General features: G+C 41.1%; 1 long non-coding RNA gene across 1 annotated transcript in view; it reads left to right on the plus strand.

The window, feature by feature from the left end:
• The window catches only part of LOC137334964 (uncharacterized), a 34,318-nt gene that overhangs the window by 14,371 nt on the left and 6,637 nt on the right, over positions 1 to 13,310 (plus strand). Inside the window, exon 2 of the long non-coding RNA XR_010966282.1 lies at positions 4,911 to 4,936. This is a non-coding gene — a long non-coding RNA (uncharacterized lncRNA). The remainder of the gene's footprint in view (positions 1 to 4,910; positions 4,937 to 13,310) is intronic.

Raw genomic sequence — 13,310 nt, forward strand, 5'->3', positions numbered from 1 at the left:
AAGTGAGGAAACACAGATAAAACTCCCAAAACAATGCTCAGTGAAATTTCTCTCTAACTCATGAAGCTAATCAAGGAGAAAGTTCCAGGATATGAATTGAGCATCTACACTGTTTAACCCTGTGTAATTGCCTTTTAGTATTGATACTTCCATGGTCTCAGCAGCACAGGAACTATCATATTCTATAGACTGGACTGTTTGATCATCTCTGTCTATATTTGTCCTGATAGCCTAGAGCCCTGTTCCTAGCCACATTATTTTTCCATTTAATTTAATTGCCACGCCATTAACTATTTTTGTTAGGAATCTGTTGCACATATCTACTTTTTTGTAGGAAAAATTCGACTCTGCAGGATTACTGAAGGCTTGCCAGTCTGCTCCTGTCCTCCAGCACACACTTCAAAAACATTTCGACTGCAAGCCAGATGAGGGCGAGCATACTAATCAGCTCTGTTACACAACATACAGCTGGAAACAAAGCAACAAAGAGGATAAAAATGTCCAGATGCTGATTTTTCAGACTAAATGGAAATGTTTGGTTTTGAACAGAGAAATTAATTGGGGCCCATGTCCATGATACACAAGCAAATGGGAGCTCTGGTGCATTTTAAAATTCACGTACATAAGTGCAAAATATCCGCCAAAACTTTTGGAGGAGAACGTGTTTCATTTATAAACTATCTATTTCATTTAACTGCAAAATATCACATGAACTGATAATAAAGAAGTAAAAAGTTAGGCACTGGGCAGGATTTGAATCTTTCCTGTTATGGTAAGGTGGAAATTGCCTTTGTAACAGGAATCATTGGGGAGAAATTTGGCTAGATGGCAAGACCACAAACCTTGTTACAAACACAAATCAAATAACATGCTTTAATGTAATATGAGTCTCTTCATTGTTTACAAATCTAATTAAGGAATGGACACAAAAAGCAGTCCAATACATCATAGAAGTTAAATCAACATTGCTCTTTTCCAAAGGGACTTGGGTCCACTCCGAGTTGGAAGTTTTACTTAACTCTGTACAAGGAATTTAATCAATTTAATTAAAGTAACCCAGGCAATCGGCAGTGAGAACACAAGTTTTTTTTCCCTCTGTAGCCCAGGTCATTAAGGCAAACTGTTGCACTGGCTGAGAACAGCTAACTCAGTGGGACTGTGGTTGCTGTTGGTTAGACTTTTGAGAAACATGAAGAAAAATTAAAAGAAACAAGATTTTCATTGGCCTTGAAAGCCCACAGAGGAAATGGAGATATAGTGAATCAATTATTGCACTACAAGAAGAGCGGTGGTTATATGCCTTGACAGCATGAAGTCTTAAGGAATTTGATGGATGTAGAGTGAAATCATCAGGAAAGGTGTGGATAGGGTTGGATAATGAATGGAGGTCAACAATACAAAGAGCTTTAGGGAACTCCTGGGTTGATGATAACATTGACTAGAATTTATATAATGCCTTTAATGTGGGAAAAAGTCCCAAAATGCTTCACAGGAATATAATCAGCCAAAAATTGACACCGAGCCAAAGAAAGCAATATTAGGACAGTTGGTTAAAAGCTTGGTCAAAGAGGTAGGTTCTAAGGAGGGTCTTAAAGGAGGAGAGATATGTGGAGAGGCGGAAAGGCTTAGGGAGGGAATTCCAGAGTTTAGGACTAGACGACTGACGCACGGCCGCCAATGGTGGGGCGAAGGGAGTGGGGAATGCCTATGAGGCCAGAGTTGGAGGAACGAAGCGTTCCCGGAGGGTTATAGGGCTGGAGAAGGTTACAGGTATAGGGAGGGGCGAGGCCATGGAAAAATTTCAACATGAGGTGAGAATTTTAAATTTGAAGCGTTGCTGGACTGAGAGCCATCATAGGTCAGCAAGCATGGGGGTGATGGGTGAGCGGGACTTGGTGCAGGTTAGGATATGGGCAGCAGAGTTTTGGATGAGTTCAAGTTTATGGAGGGTGGAGGATGCGAGACTGGCCAAGAGTCCAGTAGTAATGGTTAAATAGAATCAGACCCTGAGCCATCAACTACAGCACAGGTTCTCATATACTTTAAGACAACTAAATTAATCTTCTCCGTCACAGTCCTTGATCTATAGATGGAGAGGTGCTGATATCCATGGGCAGTGTCACCTCTTCCCTAAGTTTTCTATGTGATATGGTGGTGACCTACCCTATCAACAGTTGTAGTGATAATGGTGGAATCCCAGGTTATTGTTGCCTGATGACATTGTTTAGACTCCCACATGACTAATGGCCCTTGGGCTGGAGGGCTACCGGCATCTGTGAAACTACATGACTTTCAGCAGAGGAGAGGTGACAAGGGGAGAAAATTGAACAAATAATTGTTTGAAGCATGAGCATTAGGCAGAGTGGTACCTGGTGGAGTTCTACAAGTCAGGACATATCGCATTGCAGTAATGTTTTGCTACATTTTTAAAATTAATTCAAGGGACGTGGGCGTCACTGGCAAGGCCAGCATTTATTGCCCATCCCTAATTGCCCTTGAGAAGGTGGTGGTGAGCCGCCTTCTTGAACCGCTGCAGTCCGTGTGGTGAAGGTTCTCCCACAGTGCTGTTAGGTAGGGAGTTCCAGGATTTTGACCCAGCGACGATGAAGGAACGGCGATCTATTTCCAAGTCGGGATGGTGTGTGACTTGGAGGGAAACTTGCAGGTGGTGTTGTTCCTTTGTGCCTGCTGCTCTTGTCCTTCTAGGTGGTAGAGGTCGCAGGTTTGGGAGGTGCTGTCGAAGAAGCCTTGGCGAGTTGCTGCTGTGCATCCTGTGGATGATACACACTGCAGCCACGGTGCGCCGGTGGTGAAGGGAATGAATGTTTAGGGTGGTGGATGGGGTGCCAATCGAGCTTGTTAAGTGTTGTTGGAGCTGCACTCATCCAGGCAAGTGGAGAGTATTCCATCACACTCCTGACTTGTGCCTTGTAGATGGTGGAAAGGCTTTGGGGAGTCAGGAGGTGAGTCACTCGCCGCAGAATACCCAGCCTCTGAACTGCTTTTGTACCACAGTATTTATGTGGCTGGTCCAGTTAAGTTTCTGGTCAATGGTGACCCCCAGGATGTTGATGGTGGGGGATTTGGCGATGGTATTGCCGTTGAATGTCAAGGGACCATTAAACAGCATTATTAATGGTGCATCATACCAGTGGATGGGGATCCTTTCATACTAAATAGATTACTTATCATTTTTCTATCATCACTCTTCCCTTTCCCCATTTTGAAAGTCATTTTCCCAACTTATTAGGTATCTCCTGCAACATATGGCAAGAGATGGGGAGGATTGGAATGCGAGTGACCTATACCAGAGTGACTCAATGCGACTTCTGAAGCAGAATTAAGAACACAAGAGTTTTGTGGGTTGAATTGTTCTCCCATTTTCCATTTCATCCCCTTGTGCAGCATTTTCTTCCAACTCAGAGTGCTCTTGTATCTCGCCAGCAGTTCTCTACCAGTACATTTTCCCCCTGTTTTTTTCATCTACATTTGATTTGGTTTTGTGTGTATTATCCTGTATGGCACGTGTCAAAACAGAAAAGTATTGAGACAATTAAATTGTTTTCACACTTTTTTTCTGTTCTGATCCACTTGTATACAGAAAAATTACTGATCAAAGTTTATGGCAGGGCACATTTGAGTTATTGATTATGTGAATTATCTTTGCAACACTTCTGTTTCTTTTGTAAGACTCGCTTTACTTGACTTTCCTTTTGTTTTTTGTTTCTCATTTTCTTATTTCCCTCTTTCTCTCAATGTCCTTTCTGTTTCTCATTCCGGTTTCTCTTTCTCCTTTTTGATTTTTTTCACTCTCTACTGTTTGTTTCCATGGTGTTTCTTTCTTTCCCTCCATGCCCACAAAATCTCCCTTTTTTTCCTGTTTCTATCTACAATGTTTAGCTCACTCTCTCTCTCTCTCGTTCATTTGCCAATAGCTGGTTCTGCCTCGTGCGTGATTCACCCAGTCATGTGCAGGGACTACATTTAATCCATTCCACACCCTCGGCCAGTCTGGAGCGACTGGATGCTGCTGCCACATTTTTTTTGTTGTTTTGCTCATTACTCCCTGCACACTCTACAACATGCTATGCACAACGTACGTTTGAAGGGTTTTTGTGGTGGGAATTCCATGAAATATGGGAATGCACATTATGGATGGAAGCACAGCATTCAGCACCTCCCATGCTGCGATCATTTCCCTCCTGCTGTGTATGAAACGGAAGTATTTACTTGATCAAATTGCCATGTGTTGGCCTTAATAAACTGCTGGGATTCTGCTACAAAGGGTTCCTGCAATGTAACTGTAGCTCGGGGAGGGAGGGCTGTGGTAAGCATGAAAGCTAAGTTTGTGAGAAAGACTTTCCATATAGCAGAAAACTGCTGTTATATTGATTTATTGTCTTGTAGCCTCCTGCTTTTTTCTGAACGGTATTACCATACATATATACCAATTCCTCACCATAATACTTGATGCATAATGATGTCCAACATAATACAGAGAGTTTTATGCTGATCTACAGGACAAGAACCGAATGTTTTAAAACTGTGTTTTTTGCTGCAATTTTTGGAAAAATACAGAAATGTTATGAAATGTTTTCAAATAGTGGCATATTTTGCTCTAGATCACTATGGAGGTGTCAGGAATACATAATTTGACAGATTAGTGCTAATAGCAGCCAAAATGTTACCTTATACTTTTATATGTAATCATCAGAACAGTATTTTCATGATGACACATAGATAAACAACCCCTCGCTGGTGTAATAACACTGTGTAACCTGCATGACTTCTTTTAGTACAATTGTTAAACATAACCTTATTGAGAGGGTTCAATATGTTTTTATGGAGGAGTACAATTTGAAATAATGTACAAAAATTAAAGGTATGTTTTTTGTTTCCTTGACTTGCAGAAATACGTTGCACAAAAAGAAAACTGGTGAGTTTTCTCTTTAGTTACTGACCTTATGTTAATATATTTGACGTTCTCCTTCTGAACGATAAGCTCACACTCAATAAAAGTACCAACTGTGAGTAAAAAGCTCTACTAGAACCTATCTCAGCTTGAAGAGAAGAGACCTAAAATTCCTTTTAAAATTCCAGCAGAGTTTTATAAATCTTTGCCAGCTTTGAGAAATTCCAGATGGATTATCCCAAGCTTTGATCTTTGTGAAATTCTCCTCTCAGATCTTCTTACTTGTTTATACAGTAGATGGAGGCGAGGGCAGGTGGCTTTAGTCACCTGCTATGTGGCAGCTATTGAAAGCAGCAATGCCTCTTAACATGTTGCAAAGATTTGTCACTGACTGGAAAAGTCTGACAACATCCTGTGCCTTTTTTTAAAAAAATGTTTGACCACCATTGCCTTGGTCAGTGTCAGGCTGGTTTAAATTCAATGGTCTCCACAGGAAATGACCTTTACCTGCTGATTGAAACCTCTCCAAAATCACTCGAGCTTTTCTGAGAGTGCTTGTAAACACATTCCTTCCATCAACTGAATGGATGAACAGTTTTGTCTTCTTGATATTGAAAGCAACAGATGGAGGAGCTGAAACAAGAAAGTACATCAAAAAGCTGCCCTGAACAATGTGACAAATACTTCACGCAGCCTTTCAACATCTCTTGCTGGTTTTCTCCTCATTTTATATGCCTCGCCAGCGTTCATACTTATATATTAAATAAAGCATTAAATGTCTGCCAAAATGTAAATCACTTTGCTTGAAGTATACAGTGTTGAAATAAATATTTAAGATGGACCACAGCAAGCAGATGTGTTATTTGAAATACTTCTTAACAAATGTTATGCTGAAGCCCTTCATGTCACATCAGTAGAATCCAATCATTTTGTTTTTTAAACAAAATGTTGAAAATCCGTGTCTCTGAAATACTTATATAATTATAAGTAAATTTGATAATCAAAAGCAGAGATATTGCAGTTTCTGTTTTAAGTACTAAAAGGTACTGTGCAGATGCTTGTCACATCTTATAAATATCATTTCATTTTTATACATTTTTGAAGTATATTTAAACAAGATGCACACATGATGGTCATACTTAAGGCAGCAGCTTTTGTGATCATGTTTCATATTTCCCTTCCTCTCTCCAACTTTCTGCCCTCCTGTCCTGAAAGCATGCTGGGGTACAGTCCCATAGATGCTAACAACACCCTGGTACCTCACCCAAGTGGACATTCTGCACATGAGCCTGAACAATAAGTATCAAGCAAGATATTCCATTGTAACCAAGGGTGCTATCACAGCTAAGCCCAACACCCACACGTGCGGAGGAAGTGAGAACACAGGTTGATTTATTTTTTTCCCCTTCCCTAGCCCAGGGAAACTGTGGCCAATTATGGGATTCCTGCTGTTATCCCAGCTGAAATCAGTTAACTCAGTACAGATCAAAATTGGACCTAAGATGTTCCTAGTCTGTATTGCTTAGTACCACACCAGGCGGTGTATTTATCAACTCAGCCATCAGAGAGAACTCTTTGATCACTTTAAAATAAAAACATGATAATGAAATTTGGTTTTGCTGGTGATTTAAATGTTTTGTTGCTGTGGAGAGTTTGTAGCGCAATGATAACAGTTGCTTTCTGAAATATAAAACAATATAGCAATAGAGGTATCAAGAAATCATCTTACTGTGCAATTGTACTATATATTTTAGAATGCTGCAAGAAATGTCAACAATCAAGAATTACAGTATAACTGCAGTCAAACCAGTATCGGATTGGTATTTTCCACTGATTTATGAAACCACTGTAAGTCAAAAAGGGTTTCAATCCAGCACAGGTTAATGGAATGAAAGTTTTCTCTGTCTACTGGCTGTAACAGCCCTGCTTGAAATGATTCTGGACATTCTCAATCAAGTCCCTAATGGATTTAGCTCCTCAGCACAAAATGTGCTTAATTTGGCATGAAATTGGCACTAATTGGCAATCCCACTCAGACAGGCCACAGGAAAACTGGTGTGGAAAATGGACCAATGTCACGCTGGTAGGCAGTAGGTTGGGAAAGATTAGAGGGAATCTTATTTTGTATCTAAACATGGTATGCCTGACCTGAGGTGTTTGATGTTCTACTAGGTATCCCATCACACCGGTGTTCGCTGAACTACATTTGTTCCCCATCCGGGAAAGCCTTGATTTTAAAATTCTCATCCTTGTTTTCAAATCCCTCCATAGCCTCAACCTTCCCTATCTCTGTAACCTCCTCCAGCCCTACACCCCTCCGAGATTTCTGCACTCCTCCAATTCTTGAATCTTGAGCATTCCCAATTTTAATCGCTCCACCATTGGCGGCCGTATTTTCAGATGCCTAGGCTCTAAGCTCTGGAATTCCCTCCCCAAACCTCTTGTCTCTCTACCTCTCTCTCCTCCTTTAAGATGATCCTTAAAACCTACCTCTTTGACGAAGCTTTTGGTCACCCCTGCTCTAGTGTCTCCTTATGTGGCTCAGTGTCAAATTTTGTTTGGTAATCGCTCCTCTAAAGCGCCTTAGGACATTTTACTACGTTCAAGGCGCTATATAAATGCAAGTTGTTTACTTGAATGGAAAGTGTACCATTCCATAATTATGATAAGCATAAAGATCCACCAAAAAAAGGCAATTTACTGGACTGCCTTAGGTTTCTAAAAACAGTGCAGCTTCTGTTTTTTTTACACTAGCCCTGCTTTAAAATAGTCTGTTCAAAGTTTCACCTGAAGACTGATCAATCCAAATTCATCTTTTGATTGTTTGGATAGTGATTAATCATATCTCAAAACATGGTGCACAATTAACTTTAGAAGCTGTAGTTCTTGTGGAATAGAAAAGACACACATGCATTCATGAGGTTGGTATTCTACTGAATACAGCCCATTTTTCCTTAATTTTATTCAAACAAACAACAAAGGATGTTATACCTTTAACATCATCTTTCTGATTCTCACAAAATGTTTCTGTAGCCCAGTAACTGGAGTCACCACTTTATATTTTATTTTATGAAGCAACATGCCATGCTTACCCAATCAGATGTCACATGATTGCTGCTGTAAATTGTTACTATACACTTTCCATAAGCATAGGTAGTTCTGGAGGCTGTTCCTTAGCTTTGTCCTGGTAAAAAGTCTGCAGCAATAGAGTGGAGATGCCGGTGATGGACTGGGGTGGATAAATGTAAGGAGTCTTACAACACCAGGTTATAGTTCAACAGCTTTATAGTTCAAAGCTGTTGGACTATAACCTGGTGTAAACTCCTTACATTTGCAGCAATGGAAGAATAGGACCCATCCCAACATGAAAGTGTGGATAGATCTCTTGATAGATAATACAGGAGTGGAAAAGACAGACTTACGGTTTAGAGCATACTTGCTTTGTAATGAAACTAAATTGCTATGGATATGAGAAGTAGTGAAATAACGTAACATGGTGATGTTCAATAAAGAACAAAGAATTGAGAGGTCGGGTGAGGCAAAGACCTCTCCCAAGTCGTTGGTTCAATTAATGTTACAGTGAATGAGGAGGAGGTGAAATGGACATGGAAAAGAGAACACAGATCACGTATTCACAGATCTTTACTTGATAATTTAAAATGCTCAGTATTCCCTGGTGTGTCATAAAAGAAGTACACATGCCTAAGAGTGTGTCCTTATTTTCAGGGACTGCCTGACACCCATTGAACACCACTGGCCCAGGGTTGAATAACTTGATGCCTGATCTAACAGTCGCTGTTTAGTTCATTATTTTCTAGAAAAATTATTTAAACCTCATGGGATTTGTTACTGTCCACCTTAGAATGTATGTTTTTTTATCTCTGGACTCTATTTTTGTGTAACAAGGGTGTTTTGAGTTGTGCTCAACATGACAATCTGCATATGAGAGGGATAATATATAAGGATGTTTCTTTACTGAAAATTATTTTTAAATAACCCATTCCCTGCTTAATCCTCAAAGACCTCTTCATATGCAGGCAATTCCTACACAGGCTGCATGCCAGAGTGTTTTAAATAAAGAATAGTTAGTACCTGGGAATGATTACAAGGCAGCAATGTAGTTCGGGGGTTCAGATGACATCAGAAACCAAAGCAGCTTCACTTGTGGTTTTTGTCATTTGAATCTCAAATTTAGATTACAACCTTGAAATAATTCTCTGGTAGGAGTTGCTGTTTGCAGTGTACACTGGGGTAATTTTAACTCTCGATGCTGGGCAGGAACGGAGCGGGCAGGAAGCTAAACTTGAGCAGCTCCATTTCCCGCCCGTTGCCGCTGACCTCTGATATTAATGCCGGTGATTTTGGCGGGAGCCTCATGCATAGATGCTAATTGGGTTCCTATGACATTAATAGGAACCCGTTGGCACTTTTAACTGGGACCTGTGCGGAGGAAGCCGATTCAGTTTCCCCGCCAGGCTGAATCAGGTTGGCAGCTGGTGGGAAGGATGAAGAGGCCCCCCAGGGAAGTGAAAAAATTTATTTTGTGAGGCCAGGAGGAGCAGGAGTGCTTCTGCGGACCCTATTAAGGAAAGTCGCAGCCTCTCCTGTCCTGGGCTCCGTTCGCATCCCTTCCTGCAACCCCCTCCCTGCCTCTTCTCTACAACCCTCTGTTCCGAGCGGGAAGTTGATTGGAGGATTTAAAAGCAGCGTAAGAGATAAAAAAAACCAGGCCTGAAACTTAGGCCATCGAGTGCGTTCTACACTTGCACCGCCCATCCCCCCCCATCCCCACCCACCCAAAGCCGGCTCAGGTTTAAAATCGACCCACTGCTTGAGCACAAAAGGCTGACACTCCAGTGCAGTACTGAGAGAGTACTGTACTGTTGGAGGTGTCGTCTTTCAGATGAGATGTTAAACCGAGGCCCCAACTGCCCTCTCAGGTGGACGTAAAAGATCCCATGGTATTATTTCGAGGAAGAGCAGAGGAGTTCTTCCTGGTGTCCTGGTCAATATTTCTCCCTCAACCAAAATGACTAAAATGCATTTTAGCTGTCATTATCACATTGCTTTTTGTGGGACCTTGCTGTGCGCAAATTGTCTGCCACGTTTCTGACATGACAACAGTGACTACACTTCAAAAAAAAAAGTACTTAATTGGCTGTAAAGCACTTTGGGATGTCCTGAGGTCGTAGAAGGCATTCCATAAATACAAGCCTTTCTTTCTTCAGTTTTATACAGCAGGTTTATTCAGTTTGGTTAGCTTTTGTGCTAGCAGCTACCTCCAGTGCAGAGGCCAGCTGTCAGAATGCTTCATATCTTTGATGCCTGAATACATTCACAAAACAAGATTAATGAATCACCACATGTTTATTGGGAAATAATTTACAGTTTATTACTAAAACATAAGGGGCCAGAAATCGCTCTCGAAATAACAGAGGAGCTCAACAGCGCTTTCAGTGTTTAGTGGTGAATTGAAGGAGCAAGGTCCCGTGTTTGCACATGCACAGTGAAACGCGGAAATCGTAAACTTGCTCCTAGTGGTTCGAATTAAAGGGACATCTCACGCTAAAATCAGAGAAATCATTGAAAAAGCGCCAACTTGCTTATCTGCCCAACTGGAAAGTAACTAATTACGCCACCAAACAGTATGTTTAGTTCAAATTCAAGCAATTGGATGCCACAGAGCCTGCAGTATTTTCATTAATTAAATTCGCTGGAGCTGCGGTGAGCGTTGCCTCACCACTCTGCGCGATTTCGGGCCCATGATGGCCGTTAATATCTTCTTCGAAACCTTGTATCAATAGTTGCAAAAAGTATTAGTTAACCAGAAGGCATCACTTCAATGATACAATCAGCTTTTCCCATATAGATATAATTGTATTTATTTTAAAGGCCGAGGTATGTGACTAATAATGCAGTCCAGAACTACTTTTTTTGATTTTGTTAATTTAAGAGTGCTGTCCCTTTAATTAGAATTGTGGCATGCTGCTAACGAGCAGACATACCACACTTTAATTAGTGCCTGACCTAACCTTGTCTGTACATTATTTACTCACCAATTAAAAGTTATATATACTTCATTGTAATAAGTCTAAATGTGATACAATGTGGTTTAGCCACGCTATAGGAGATATTGCATGTCAATGGTAAATAAAGTATTCTAGAATCATTTCAGCATGTAAGATCATATTCTGTGCAGCACCTTTCAAGTAAGAATATTGGGGGCAAAATCCATCTTGGGCTGTAGCCCCAAATGGGTAACAGTGCATTCATTGGCAGCCCATCTCACTCTACTATTGCCAGTTTCATACTAACGTCCAAGACAAATTTCACCCCCATTGTCTCTAGGCCTCCGGACACATACACCTAATTATTGTGTTTTAAAGTGCTAAAGGGTTCATCTTACTCTCTGTGGCCTCAATTGTTCACATAATGGCATCAATTTGTGCTTTGACCCCTTGATGTGCATCTGTACACAGTTATCAAATTTTGGCCTTGTACACATTAATGTAGTGATTTACTAATATAATTTGTTTACAGTAAGGGTCATTAGCATAAAGTGGCAAGTTCATTTGTTGGGGAGTTAGAGACCAAACAGTTCATTAGGGGCGGAGGGGAGGGCAGGTCACATTGGGTGGCTCTTGAACTTGTGATTAGTCAAGAATAGGACTGCTTTCCAACAGGAGGCCTGAGAGGAAAACAAACTTTTTTAAATGGGAGACATTTTTTTAAAAAGAGGTAAATTTGCTATAAAAATGCAAGTACAAATTGGCCTGGATACAAACTCGGAGCAGGGAAGAAAGCGGGCTGGGAGTGTGGGGAGTTGGGGGGATTTTCGGACAGGAAACCCAGAAGTAATGTTTTCCCACATGTGACGATTTTGACATAGGACGTCTTTAAAAAATTTGCAACAGGTTTTGTGCCCAGCAGCCAGCCAGAGTCACAGGCAGGCTGCCTTTTGAGCGGGAAAGCAGCCTAGGAGAGATCGGAGTCTTTGGGGTTTGTATTGTTGGGGGGAGGGATGTCGGACATTGTTGGGGGAGGGGGGGCATTGGCCGATTGCAGAGTCTTTAAAAGGTAACCTTGGTGAGCCGTGGGGAAGCAATCCTGCTGCTTCTGGCCCACAGGCAGTGCAATAAAGGCATTTACCTCATGGATCAGGCCCTTCTCGCCTCCGTTTCACTGGCGAGATTCACGAGCCCCGGGAAACCCATGCTGGAGGCGTTAAATTTGAAGGTCTCTTAAATTCAATTTAAAAACACGTACTTAACATCTCATAATGAGGTAAATTGCTCCCATAAGTACCAGCCTGCCTGCACTATTTATGGAGCTGCCTCCGGCAAGAAGGTTACTTGCACGCATCCAAACGCGCCTCTGTTAAACTCGGAAATGGGCGCATTAGAGCCGGGTTGCAGTCGCACTGGTAAAATCTATTATTTTAACTTCCCGCCCTCAACCCACCTGTTCTTGGGGGTTAAAATGTCCCCCATTGTGTCCGTTTTGCGTATTTACTAAGAAATGTGGATTGAGACATATAGTCAATTCGTATTACTGTAAAGTGATATCAATTGTGCGCAATTTTTTTGACATATGAGTGAAAATGTCTTAAGACCATTTTTTTGATTGTCTAGATATTGGTGGATGTCCATGTGTGTTTATGCTTTCCTCATTCGTGCATTCTTTATATCTCATGCTCGCTTCATATTTTCTTTGCACTACAGTCAACTTTGTAGCCTGCTTTTGAGGAAGGTGTGAGATTGGTGTGTTATTATTATTACAGAGCTGGCCAACTGACAACAAAAATATTCCATTTTTTCCCCCCATTTGCAGACTCTTAATCAGTGAAACACTTTGTTATCTTCTGATAGATAAACCATAACTTTAAACCACAGTACTGGTTGTACTACCCAGAAGAACTGCGGCTGTGGAAAGCAGTCAAGTCTCATACTACTGTGTGAATCATCATATGTTTGATTTTTTTTTAAACTACTCCTTAGTATGTGCAAGGAAGAATTGTCTAGAAAATAAGGTAAAACTAACTTAGTAGGCTACTTGACCACAGGGCATTACTGCCCTCACCCGATTAACATAAGCATCGCACCTCCATAAATGCAGACAAATCCCACATCACTCCATCTGTTACAAATTTGGAGGTCTGTCGCAAATACCTTCTCAGATTCAGTGGCGTCAATCATTCCTGTAATCAGATCCCACATCCCTTACATTCTGGAGAGGATCCATACTGCCCACTATCTTATATGAGAGTGTAATCTAGGAAATGGAACAATGCACCCCTCTTGATATATGAACTGTATATCACATCTTTTGCACATGTTCTCACATATGCTTCTTCCTTTTAGAAGGCAGAACAACAAAACACTTGGAGAACTGAGGCCAG

This window comes from Heptranchias perlo, chromosome 18 (genome assembly GCF_035084215.1).
Source record: "Heptranchias perlo isolate sHepPer1 chromosome 18, sHepPer1.hap1, whole genome shotgun sequence".
Classification (NCBI taxonomy): Eukaryota; Metazoa; Chordata; class Chondrichthyes; order Hexanchiformes; family Hexanchidae; genus Heptranchias; species Heptranchias perlo.